Source organism: Podarcis cretensis, assembly GCF_951804945.1.
Source record: "Podarcis cretensis genome assembly, chromosome: 5".
NCBI classification, from domain to species: domain Eukaryota; kingdom Metazoa; phylum Chordata; class Lepidosauria; order Squamata; family Lacertidae; genus Podarcis; species Podarcis cretensis.
In genome coordinates this window covers 81788751-81802640 of record NC_137174.1, presented here as the reverse complement: position 1 = coordinate 81802640, position 13890 = coordinate 81788751, and the positions used below count along the sequence as shown (strand labels likewise).

Here is a 13890-nt window from a genome sequence, read left to right as displayed (position 1 = left end):
CCCGCTGCCGCCGCACGATTTCTGTTCTCATCCTGAAGCAAAGTTCTTAACCCGAGGTACTATTTCTAGGTTAGCGGAGTCTGTAATCTGAAGCGTATGTAACCTGAAGCGTATGTAACCCGAGGTACCACTGTAATAAGAAAGTGAATTTTTAAAGTATGGGAGAGGTATAAAGACTTATTAGAACAAAAAACACGCTGATGGCTCTCCCTGTTAGAAGCACTATCTGTGAAAAAAGTACATGTGTGGACAAATTAGCCAACATATAGAGAGCTGTTAACCGAGGTAGAAAACCAGGTAAAATTAAAAGATTTTGAAGAGATGAGAGAACAGGTTACAATATCATCAATTAAATTACTTTTTAAAAGCAGATAAAAAGAAAGGTTTCTGTTATGAATTATCAAGATTTCAAAGAGAGATTTTGGAAAATAATTTTAAATTATTGTCAAAGATGTACAATTTGCTCCTGGAATGGGATACTAAAGGTGAACAGGTGAAATCAGTGATGATAAAATCGGCGAAAGATGTGGGACATAATATACAAATGACAGACTGGGAGAGGCTATGCTATGGAAAACTGATCTGAAATCTATAGCATGTTCTTCACTGATAGAAAACTATATGAAAATGATGTATCGGGGGTACTTAACCCCAGTAAAACAAGCAAAAATGTATAGAATGAGTACCAATATATGGGGGGCTACTTGAAGATTCTGACACCAGTGTTTCCTGCGGCTGGAAGGTACTTTGACCCCCTGATACGGTAGGCGAGGCAGTTATGGAGGTGAATCAGGAATCCCTCTGAGTCTAGGACCTCTGGCATCACTTGTGCGGAGATGCTGGAATCAGGAGTCTGTGTGAAGTCCTCAGACTTCCTAATATGCAGGTTTCCATATGTGGAGGAGTCCGCCCTGGCAAAACAAACCCTGTGTTGCAGCCTCTGGGTCCTTAAGCCCCACCCCTAGCATCAGACACTCAACTAAGACTCATTGGGTTTATTTGGGCTGGTTTTCAAAGTCAGATTAACAGAAGCAAGTCTAGGAGGCCAGAAATTCGGAAGCACTCTATAGAGCTGACCGTTTCCACCAGCCACGGCAGAGAACAAAGAAGCATAAGACTATAAGAAGAGCCTTCTGGCTCAGGCCAATGACTCATGTAGTTCATGTAGTTCAGCATCCGCTTCTATCAGTGGCAAACTAGATGCCTGTGGGAAGCCTTTGTGCAGAACCCAAGTGCTGACATTAACAGAAATCAGCAGCTGATGTCATTAGGAATTCAGAATTGTGGTGATCACAGCCCAATGGCGCAGGAAAACCCCTTGTCCTGTGCTGGCAAATTCCCATTTCCATTTGTGGGCAAAAAATACCTTCCTGAGGCCTTCTGCTTTGTTTGGTTTGGGCAATAATGCAAGGAGGTAAAGCATGTGCATCCATATCTGGTTCTGTCGTCCCCCCTAGATCCAGACATAACCTATAGAAAGCATCAAGTCTTATGCTAGAAGGAATTTAAATAAATGAGCTGAACTCTCATTTCTGCTTTCTCAAAAGCGGCAGGCGTGGGGGCGACGCATCATTTCCTGAAAGGAACATATGGTTTGTATTGTTCTGCCCACAACAAGGTTAGAATTCATGCTGCGTTGAAGTTTTATAACAGAACTTTTTACAAGGTTCCAGTTTTGATACGGAGGTTGACATTTGGGGGGTTAAGCAGTCCACAGTGGTACAGATAGATCATTTTAGACTCACTTATGGAAAATGTGGTGAAATAGCCCTCTTGCATTGGGGTGGGAAGGAGGGGCCTTTTCTCAGTCATTCCTTCCCCCTTCACCAGCTGCTGCTTCGCCATTTATTTTTCACTCAAAAAGGGTTTATACAGTCCACAATCCCAGCAAACCTAGGGGGGTCAGGTAATGAACATGACACCCATGCAGCCAGTCATCTTTGGCTATTGTGGGCAGATTCACACCACACATTTAAAGTGTGTTCAACACACACTTAAAGCGCATGATTTGCCCCTAAGAATCCTGGGAGCTGCAATTTGTTAAGAGTGCTGGAAATGGCAGCTCTGTGAGGGGGAAACTGCTCTCTCCATTCTCCAAGAGCCATGCAAAATCACTCAAGGAGGGCTCAGAGGAAGATTGGTGAGCCATATGGTTTGAGGAGTCTTCACTCCACTCTGCCTAATGGTACAGCTGAACCCTGTTGTCTGAATGGCCACATCTCAAGAGCTTTTTCTGCACACTTTCCTAGCTTTAAGATCTATGGATACGCTTTGTGGCCCCATCTGAATGCAAAGCATGCGCTCTGTCCCTCTCACCCTAACTGGGCCCCATCTCTAATACATTGGCATCCCAAATCTCCTGGCACCTGAGAAATACCAAGCATAGATTTCACTGGGGGTTCACAAACACCTCCCCCTTTTTATTCTGCTTTCCATGCTTATCTCAAATCAGCCAAATTCATTAAAGGTTTAATAACGTGGGTGTGTTTGTGTGCTGGTTTTTTTCTTCTTCTTTTAACAAAATAGGGGGGGGATCCTTCCTAGCCATCTCTTTTTGTAAGCAAATATTTTAGCCTCCCTTTGTCATGCTCACTAAGTTTACTGGCAGGGCTAGGAAGAGGGTGCTGCGATGGATGGTTTTGCTGTTGCCAAAAGGCTGCTAAGGAACTTAGGAAACCAGACAAAACCCCGGCTGCACATGCCTTTGTCTGAATCGAAGGCGAAAGGTGGGAGTTTCCCTGGCAAGGGGCAAAGCTAGACAATTCTGCTCTCTTGCCAGTTGGGAATGTTGCTTCAGCTGTGGCAGCAGAAGCAAGGACAGTTTGCTAAAAGAGATTTACAGGACTGAGCTACGGAGGTGTCTATAGAGCCAGCTGTTCCACTTGCTTTAGCCATTAAATTTACACATTTAATTGGGTAATCCAAGGTCAAAAGGAGCTACAAGAGAGAAAGAGTTTGGTCAGTGGGGCAAATGATCTTCTCAGTACCAGGGCCAAGAAGAGTGGGGAGTTGGAGCTTTTGCTTCATAGTAAAAATACAGCTCTGCAAGATTTTGACTATATGCATATGAAACCAGAGGTCCTTCCTGGATACCACTGTCTTCAGAGGTGCAGTGAGTGATGTTTGAAGACAGGGCCTATTCAGTGGTGGCATTTTTGCTGGAGCAACATACGAACCTCCTGCTCTGCATTCTGCTTGCCTATCTACTCAGAGCTGTCCATGGTCTGACTTCCTTACCTGAACTTTTCCTTTACCTTCCTGGTCCTCCTATGGACTTTTGTCAAGAACACAGGGATAGGTAAGCTGCTCTATCTCTCACCCACAGGCTGTTCCTGAAACAGACCTGGTGTCACAACGAAACCTCCTCAAGCAGCTGGCGGGGGGGGGGGAGCACTGCTCCAGAATGGTCCACCACTGATATCTGATCTGGACGCCTTGGAAACTTTTTGTTTCCCCATGCTACAGCGGGGACAAAGTGGGAAATTAAAATTGTGAGTGTGTCGTGGCAATTGAAGGACCACTGCTGCCACTGGGTAAGCCCATCAGGGTAGCCAAATGTCATAAAAGGTGAGCCATCAGAGGATATTAAGCCAAGCCTGCAGCCCATCCTGCCTTTGTTTTATTGGTGGTGGAGCACTTTCTTTGTCTGAAAATGTCCACCAATTCCACCCATAGTATCTCAGGGCAAGGAGCTGCTGCAGTTCAGCGCATTACAGTGCAGTTCAGTATAATTGTGTTCCTGCCATGGAAAGTGATAACTGCCTTCCATTCACCTGCTGAAAAAGACTTGTTGCAGTGAGGACAAAACCAGTCCTCCATCCCAAATATCACGGCTTTATTTAATAACACCAGAAGAGCTTTGCTGGATCAGGCCAATGGCCCAGCTTGTCTGTTCTCATGGTGACCAACCAGATACCTGCAAGAAGCACACCCTCCAGCGTTTCTCTGTTGAAAATAGGTACGTCCTACCATACCCTCCGACATTTCACCAATGAAAATAGGGGTGGCATTGTGATCTAAACCACTGAACCTCTTGGGCTTGCCGATCAGAAGGTTGGTGGTTCGAATCCCCACAATGGGATGAACTCCCGTTGCTCATTCCCAGCTCCTGCCAACCTAGCAGTTCGAAAGCACACCCAAAAGTGCAAGTAGATAAATAGGTACCACTCCGGTGGGAAGGTAAATGGTGTTTCTGTGCACTGCTCTGGTTTTGCCAGAAGCAGCTTAGTCATGCTGGCCACATGACCTGGAAAAACTGTCTGTGGAGAAACGCTGGCTCACTCAGCCTGTAAAGCGAGATGAGCGCCGCAACCCCAGAGTCATTTGTGACTGGACTTAACTGTCAGGGGTCCTTTACCTTTACCTTTTTTAAAAAGTGGGACATTCCAGGATCTGTAAATCCAGGACCGTGCCTGAAAAAGAGGACCACTTGGAGGGTCTGAGGCATACAGCCTTCTTTACTTCTAAAGAACTGCAGCCAGCCCCCTTCCAAATCCCTGAGATTAGGAGCAGAGGGCTTCCAGGTGGTGCCTGTCATATGGGGAATTTAAGCACTGAATATGAGCTGTGCCTCAGAAGAAAATAAAAGAGTTTTCGTCGTATGAAGCACAGCAACAGAAACAGCAATGAATCCTGGCAAAGGTTATGCGCCTCCTGTCTAGTATGCGCATCTGCCATACATCACAAGACTTCTCACTTGCACTAACACAATGTAATCCATATAGCGTGATCATCTTGTCTGAAGCGTCCTTGATTCAGAATGAAAATGTTTTAAGATTGCAGTCTGCATTCACCAATGCACAGGAAAATTAAAGGGCTGAACTGCACTGAGCATTCAAAAGCAGCACCGCATGGCTATAAAAGTTTGAAAAACCAGTAGCCGTCTCGATTTGTTCTTTAGCAAAACATCCTCTCTATTACCCAATAAGTCTTCTGGATTTCCCAATAAGTGTGGTCAGATACAGAAGCCAAGTTCCTCCAAGAACAAAACTGCAATGAGTAGAATTATTGCACAAGTTCTTTGACCATGACTAGTTGTTGCTTTTCGGAAACATCATTGAGGAAAGCAAAGTAAGAAGAGCAAATAGATAAAAATCAGCATTCCAAAATTCAAAGAGGTTCTGGGATGGAGCCTAGTTTCTACATGACTCTGGCAATTCTATAATTCTTTAGAAATGAAGTAAGTTTCTTGCAATAAAAAGGCAGCTGTGTTATCCCACTGTATTTTCAAGCAGGGATGGGAAAATTCAGGCTTGAAGGGCGAAAACATGGCCTTGCAGGCCTGTCCGTCTGGCCCAGGGCTTCCTAAACTTGGGTCTCCAGCTGTTTTTGGACTACAATTCCCATCATCCCTAGCTAGCAGGACCAGCGGTTAGGGATGGTGGGGATTGTAGTCCAAAAACAGCTGGAGACCCAAGTTTGGGAAATTCTAGCCTGGCCTGTGGAATTCTCCCCAGGCCCCACCCCTAACTGGCCCTGCTTTGCATACACACCCCTTGATTTTTTTGCCCGGTTGAAAATGTCCTTGAACTCTGGCAGTGTGTTATGTACTGGGTTGAGTAGGATCCAAAATGCAGCAGTCTGATTGGTCCTAGAACAATAGGATTCAGAATGCAGCAGTCTGAATGGTCCTAGAACAATGCAGCAGTATGATTGGTCTGCAGGAGCCACCCAATCCGGCTCCAGATGGAAGTGATTCCACAACCTGATTGGCCTACAGGAGAATTCCAGAATTAGCCAATCACGTGCAGCCCATTATGTAAATAATGTATATAAAGCAGATACTTTGAGGGGACTTTCATTCCTCCTCACCACTATGAGCTGAATAAAGAGCATTTCACAGTGCCTCTTGCTAATTTGGATAGAGAAGTGTGCAAGTGTGTGTAGAAGCTAGCCAGGCTAGCCTACCGCACAATGGCGACATTTTCATTAATGCCTCCACCCACCTTCGCCTCTGGCTCCACTTGCCTCTGGCATGGGGGCCTTGGAAGGTTGCCTCCTTCATTGTGGCAACAGGGCTCTCTGAAACTCCTTTCCTGCCTCCTTTCCTTCCGTGGTCATCCGCCTTGTTACGTCCACTGTTTATTTAGCTCACTGTTTGATTTTATCTCCTCAAGGTTCTTTGCTGACTGTTGCTGCTATATTCTATTGTTTGTTTCATTGAATTTTATTATTTTATTATTTGTTTAATTATCCGATTGTCAGCCACCTTGGTGGAGGGTGGGATGCCCCATTTCAGGAACAAAAGACATTTTCATTAAACAAGCAACCTTGTCCAGAAAAGTGGCAGACTCTCAAAGTGCCCTGTTTTCCAGGGACGTCCCTGATTTAGAGAAGCTGTCCCAGTTTCCCACTTTTCCTTAGGATGTCCCTATTTTTACTGGAGAAATGTTGGAGGGTATGGTGTTATCCAGCCCCTGAGCTGTCTGAAGGCAATCCTGTATAGGAAAGGGTTTTTTTAAACAAAATTTTATATTTTATTATGTTTTTATATAGGTTGGAAGCTGCCCAGAGTGGCTGGGGCAACCCAGTAAGATGTGTGGAGTATAAATAGAAAAGTTATCATTATGGAATGGGATGTCCCTATTTTCATCAGAAAAATGTTGGAGGGGTGCATGAAATAATATATTAGAGGGGGATCTTTCCTCTCTCTTTTTACCCTATTGCTTCAAGGACTGATTAGAACAGCAGTAGTCAACATGGTGCCCTCCAGGTGTTTTGCACTCCAGCCAGCCTGCCTAATGGTCAAGGATGATGGGAGTTGTCACCTACAACATCTTCAGGGTATCCTGGTTTAGAGTGCACAGTGCATGTGTTTCCAAACATGAGATCTAAGAGCACGCCCTAGTTGGTTCAAACAATCTGAGGGACGAGCAAGAAGACATAAATCTGAATCCTTCATGCCAAAATTTTGGTGCTAGTTTTAGGCATTTAACTCATAAGATGAGTGTTATTCAGACACAGAGCAAACCAAAGTGAAATGGCTTCTCTGGCAATCACCCACCTGTTGCTAAGGCCCAGGATTTCCTTTTGCCAAACTTCAAGAAGAATCACAGCGTTTGCATCCTTCTCTCTATTGCAGCATCAATGGAGGCATCGCCGCAAAGCCTGCTGACAGTTGCTTCCCGATTTCTCTTTGCAAGCATCAGCCCTGGGCCAGGACAACATTGTGCGCCGCAGCCAATGCGAACGAGTTGTCACCAGGTTCTTCTTTCAGCCTTTAAAAAGCCTTTCTCTGCTACCTGGCAATCGGCCCTTCCAAACATTGGTTTGTCTTATCACCAGCACAACACAGCCCATTCATTAGCGAAATTCCTTTCAGAGCAGACTACAATGGCTCCTGACAAATTGTTGCTGCCATGTCTGTAAACAAAATCGAAAGTATCAAGGGCTTGGGGTTTGCTGCTGTCCAGACATCTTTAAAGGAGAAAAAGGAACACCAGCAGGGACCAAATTAATATTTCAGAGTGGAGAGATGCAAATGTGATGCCGAGAGCTGCCAGATCTTGGGTTTCCCATGCCAATGTGACTGCGCAGACAATGAATGTCTGTACCTCAATGTGGGCATGAAGATTTTGATTGGGGGCTTTGCCAACCCATCTTTATCATCAGCGCAAGACATTTAAGTCCAGTCTGAAGATGCACAGAGTTTCATAATGGCTACCTTCCCATTTCCCTTTCATAGTATTTGTGCTTACAAAGTGCTTCCGTGGGAATATGCTTCCGTGGTACATATGCCTGGTGTGTGGTTTTTTAAAAAATGTTTTTTTAAATACCTGAATGAAAACGTCTGTAGTTCTGCCAGGCTGTTTCTTTTCCTGATCTATATCTTGTGCACAAATGGAGACATGGCAGGGAATGTCTGCTGAGTTCTGCTCAAGCTTTGCCTGTCCTTCCACAAATCCCCTTTGACCGACAAGGATGTAGCTCAGTTGGTAAAGCACGAGACATAATCTTTGGGTCATAGGTTCAAGCCCCATGTTGGGCAAGAGATTCTTGCATTGCTGGGGATTGGACTAAATGAGCCTCGTGGTCCCTTCCAACTCTACAATTCTTTGATTCAAGGATGGGGAGTCTCATAACTGTCCCCAGACCACATCCTTCCCAGGCTGCGCTTCGTCCCATGAGTGTTTTCGAATAGCTGAAGTGTCCGATCAGTAGGTCGGCAGTTCGAATCCCCACAATGGGGTGAGTTCCCATTGCTTGGTCCCTGCTCCTGCCCACCTAGCAGTTCGAAAGCACGTCAAAGTGCAAGTAGATAAATAGGTACCACTCTGGCGGGAAGGTAAATGGCGTTTCCGTGTGCTGCTCTGGTTCTCCAGAAGTGGCTTAGTCATGCTGGCCACATGACCCAGAAGCTGTCTGCGGACAAACTCTGGCTCCCTCAGCCTATAGAGTGAGATGAGTGAGCAACCCCCGAGTCATCCACGACTGGACCTAATGGTCAGGGATTGTTGTTTAGTCATTTATTTGTGTCCGACTCTTCGTGACCCCATGGATCAGAGCACGCTACGCACTCCTGTCTTCCACTGCCTCTCACAGCTTGGTCAAACTCATGTTTGTAGCTTTGAGAACACTGTCCAGCCATCTCGTCCTGTGTCATCCCCTTCTCCTTGTGCCCTCCATCTTTCCCAACATCAGGGTCTTTTCCAGGGAGTCTTCTCTTCTCATGAGGTGGCCAAAGTATTGGAGCCTCAGCTTCAGGATCTGTCCTTCCAGTGAGCACTCAGGGCTGATTTCCCTAAGGATAGGTTTGATCTTCTTGCAGTCCATGGGATTCTCAAGAGTCTCCTCCAGCACCATAATTCAAAAGCATCAATTCTTCGGCGATCAGCCTTCCTCATGGTCCAGCTCTCACTTCCCTACATCACTACTGGGAAAACCATAGCTTTAACTATACAGTCAGGAGTACCTTTACCTTTACCTTGCTTTTCTGCATGAAGGATAGAGAGGAGGAGTTTGTGTAGAACTTAGCCTACTGTCCTAAGGTCAAAGGATCAATGGTTGTGATTTCTTGCTTCCATGGAAATGTTTCTGCAGTCATTCTTGCCAGGAAACAAGGCAATAGTAAGACATGGTATAATCTGATAATGTAATTGAGTCATTCTCGTCAATTTTTCACATGTACTGTATGTCCTCCGCTCTTTGGGTTTATTTGTTTCAAGGCTAAGGGCGGGGTGGTGTATTCTTTTTTAAAAATCATACTGTTCTTTATACTTGTTTATTTCTATATATTGAAAATGCTTAATAAAAATATGCTGCTTCCGCTTCTTTTTACAAAACAAACTTATTTAAAAAACTGTTAGCAGTTTTTCAGGAGGGCAATTTAGACCTAGAAAATGGAGGGGAAGGGTTAATCAGCTCCTCCACCACTGCTATAAAACTGAGCCCCACCCAGCCAGGGCTTTAAGAGAGAACAGAAACTTTGGTTTATTAACACAGAAACTGAGCTGGGTATGAAAGCAGCAGTGGGGCTGAGGAACAGGGCTAGTCTGGAGAAATGGAAACGCACAGCTAACCAATGTACAATTTTGCAACAGCATAAAAACCGCATTTCTGGGAAAGTCGTCATGGTGGTTCATTTAAATGAGATGCAATCTGCACACTTCCTCTGAAAGTGCAAAAAGAAGAAACGAAGATACAAGTAATGAACTCTAATGTAATGAATCTTTACGCCTGTATTCCGTTCAAGGACTTGGAGTGATGTTCTAGCCTCACTGCAAATAGCCCAAGAGACACAGTCTACCCAAGTGAGCTTCATGGCTGAATCTATAACTTGGATTTCCTGCCTCTCATCTTAATGCCATAGCCTTTGCTGCAATGCACACTGGGTCCAAAATACAAAATTCATTTGTACAGAGTCAATTAGAAAGGCCAGGCAGATAGAAAGCTGCCTTATACTGAGTCAGATCATTGGACTATCTAGGTCAGGGGTCAGCAAACTTTTTCAGCAGGGGGCCAGTCCACTGTCCCTCAGACCTTGTGGGGGGCCAGACTATATTTTGGAGAGAGAGAAAATGAACTAATTCCTATGCCCTACAAATAACCCAGAGATGCATTTTAAATAAAATGACACATTCTACTCATGTAAAAACACGCCGATTCCCAGACCATCTGGGGGCCAGATTTAGAAGGCGATTGGGCCGGATCCGCCCCCTGGGCCTTAGTTTGCCTACCCATGATCTAGGTTAGCATTGCCTGTTCCAATCAGTGTTTCTCCAAGATTTCATACAGGTCATTCCCAATAGAATTTGGAGATCCCGGAGACTGGCCCTGGTCCCTGCTGCATGCAAAGCAGGTGCATGGGATGAATCCCAGTTTTTCAGTTCAAAATTCATTTTCATTTAATCCATACCAGGAACCCTTTGCTAGATTCTTCTCACAAGAGGGACCCTAGCATTTATAAATTCATGTATCATTCAGAACTGATCCATTAAGTGTGTCTATCTGGGCAAAGTATCTCTTAAATCAGGGGTCGGCAACCTTTTTCAGCTGTGGGCTGGTCCACCATCCCTCAGACCTTGTGGGGGTTGGACTATATTTTGAAAAAAAGAAAATGAACGAATTCCTATTCCCCACAAATAACCCAGAGATGCATTTTAAATAAAAGCACACATTCTACTCTTATAAAAACACCAGGCAGGCCCCACAAATAACCCCGAGATGAATTTTAAATAACAGGACACATTCTACTCATGTAAAAACACGCTGATTCCTGGACCGTCCGCGGGACGGATTGAGAAGGCAATTGGGCCGGATCCGGCCCCCGGGCCTTAGTTTGCCTACCCCTGTCTTAAATGGACATTGTAGGAGAGTGCAGATTGAAGAAGAGGATAAATATATTCCTCTGCTAAGTTTCTGCTTGAGCTTTAAAGCAGAGAGATACAATTTATTTTCTCAGGACCTGTAGTTTATTTTGTTTCAAACTTCTTCTGCAACTATATTATGAGGCAAATGATATATTTCTTCATGTTCCCTCAACTGCATGCTATTCACATTTACATCACCCATATTTTGCTGTAAAAGTTGTGGGAAATTGTCCATCCATAAATATTTCCCTGTTACAGTTGACAGTAAAATCTGCTATCCTGGAAAATCCAAAATTCTCAAACACACAAGCCCAATTATACAGCAATGTGCCCACTTAAAAAAAGAAAGAAAAAAGGTTGTGAAAATCAGCTCTTTTCTTCCTTGCCCATCATTCCTTGTGTCAGAATGGTGCCTAGTTGGCAGCCATCAAGATGTATTGTAAATCAATGAGGGAAAACTCTGATGAATTGGACAATAGGTTCAGTTATATCAACATCCAGCTATATCAATCAAAGGCACGTTTTTGTGCTTGGGTGAAAACTTCCACTTAGAGAAGGGCTGTTTTGCAACTCACACCCAAGTGTTGCACAAGAAAAGTGAAACTAAGTCTTAATATATCATTGTTTGTTCAAGCATTTGAGCAACAGGGCAAGTGGCTATTTTCCTTCCGGTCATGACTCTTCGGATTAAACACTCTCCTTTCAAAAGTGCCTTCCATATGCTCTCCAAGAAGCTGACAAACAAACTCTGTTACTTATTCCTAGGACTCAGTATCCACAGGTATAACTGCCTCTGAATATAGATTTTCCATTTTTACTACCTGGAGGTACCAGGGTTTGAACCCAAGACCTTCTACATGCCAAGCAGATGTCCTCCTAGGACAAAGCTTTGGCCCTTCCTCATTTATCAGGCATGGGGACAAGCTTGGTGTGTAATAAATGGAAAGAAAAACAATTATCCTGAGATTGGGGGAAAGGGTTGAATTCTGGGTGTGCACAGTTAAGAAAATGCTTTAAAAACAACTTGTTTCGTAAAATCTAGTTGTGAAATGCCAGGGAACAAAACAAGAACGTTGGGTTTTGTCCAGATTAATTCCACAACAGTAGAAAGACACATGTTGGCAATTATTAGCAGAGTGATTGTTACCAAAAAAATTAAAAGATGGATTTTCATTTTTATTTAATGGGAGAGGGCAGGAGAAAGGCAAACGTTTTAGACATTGTTGTTGCCTCCACCTTCCCGAAGCTTTGGCTGGGTTAAGGTGGCCATCTGCAGAGCTGCAGGCCCGGAGTGCTGGCCTGGGACCCATCACTCAAAGAGCAACAGGTCCTGAGGCTCGTTTCTCTGGTTTTGGGCCAGTGCAGCCCAGAAGCCCCAGTTCTGAACAGAGTTATCTACATGATATTTGAGAGAGGAGGGTGGGGGAGAAGCAGCTTCCCACAGGGCTTGACCTTTCCCCTTGTCCCCTAATATTCCCCCCCCCCTTTAGAACATAGCTGTCAACGTTTCCCTTTTTTAAAGGGAAATTCCCTTATTCCAAATAGGATTCCTCGCAAGAAAAGGAAAAGTTAACAGCTATACTTTAGAAATTTAACATGTGGAACAAAGCTCATCACCTCATCATAATATGTTGTTTATTATTATTATTACCCTGGTCGGCATGTATGGCAGTATAGTACTTGCATGTGTGTGAAAGGGTGTGTAATGTATTTCAGTTCTGGGTCGCAAAGAACTGTTGGTTTTACAAGTGTGTGTGTGTGTGTGTGTGTGTGAGAGAGAGAGAGAGAGAGAGAGAGAGAGAGAGAGCTTCCAGAGGGGCCATCTGGTTAGACTGCAATAGATTGTAATGGATTACTCTGAAGTCATTTTGGCACCAGGTGGAAAAGAAAATCACCCCAACACCCTCTTTCCCCTTGCTCCTGGCTTGCTGGCTGCCAACCTGTCCTGTATTTTACCAGAACAAAGATGGCAGCCCTATTCTCCCACCAACACCAACCCTGATCTCTCCCCCCCACACACACCTCTCCTCTCCCCCAACCTTATACTGTCAATAACATTAGTCTCTCACTTTGAATATAACAGATCTCTATAAAGGACTCTATGAACTGAAACCAGAGACAGAGTATGGACTTCTGTAACCCAAGAAAATATTTAATAAAAACAATGGGGGGGGGGAATCCTGGGACTATAGGTCCCATTGCCCCTGTTGGCTAGGGATGATGGGAGCTGGAGTCCCAATAGCATCCTGTTCGCTACCATTCAGCAGGAGCCCATATCGTTTTCTTGCTATGCTCTCAAGCAAGGATACATATCACTAAAGGCAGATTAATAGTACTTTGAGACTGACTACACGTGCTTTATAAATTTAGAACACATTGCTTGTGGATGAGGGGAATTGTAATTTAAAGTGTAAACTACTCAAGGCTGAAGTCATTTTTTTATTTTAAAAAATGCCACTTTGTAAAGGTTGTTCAGTGAAGTTTGATAAAAAGTTACAACTGCAGTCATTGAAAAAAATCAAGACAAAATGAAACAGAATAACTAAACTATAACGCAAACGTTAATACCTTTATTAGGACTTATCGATTTAGGCTGTTACCCTAACCTACTTCCAGTGTGTACCGTTTTACACTTGAGACTATTTAAACTCATTAATTTTATTCTATTGCTGTACAGTGGTACCTCGGGTTACATACGCTTCAGGTTACATACGCTTCAGGTTACAAATTCCGCTAACCCAGAAATTGTGCTTCAGGTTAAGAACTTTGCTTCAGGATGAGAACAGAAATCGTGCTCCGGTGGCGCGGCAGCAGGAGGAGGCCCCATTAGCTACAGTGGTGCTTCAGGTTAAGTACAGTTTCAGGTTAAGTACGGACCTCCAGAACGAATTAAGTACTTAACACGAGGTACCACTGTATTTATTAGGGTTTACAAATTAAGTGAGCGTGTCAGATGCAACCTATAGTGGGGTGACTCTTGATAGTGTAATAGGGGTCATATATATTATATAAAAGCGACATGGGTGGCGCTGTGGGTTAAACCACAGAGCCTAGGACTTGCTGATCAGAAGGTCGCGGTTCG

The 13890-nt window shown here is 44.2% G+C and overlaps 1 long non-coding RNA gene across 1 annotated transcript in view; it reads left to right on the top strand.

The window, feature by feature from the left end:
- LOC307217238 overlaps positions 1-13890 on the top strand; it is a 98893-nt gene that overhangs the window by 40792 nt on the left and 44211 nt on the right. The window lies entirely within an intron of this gene.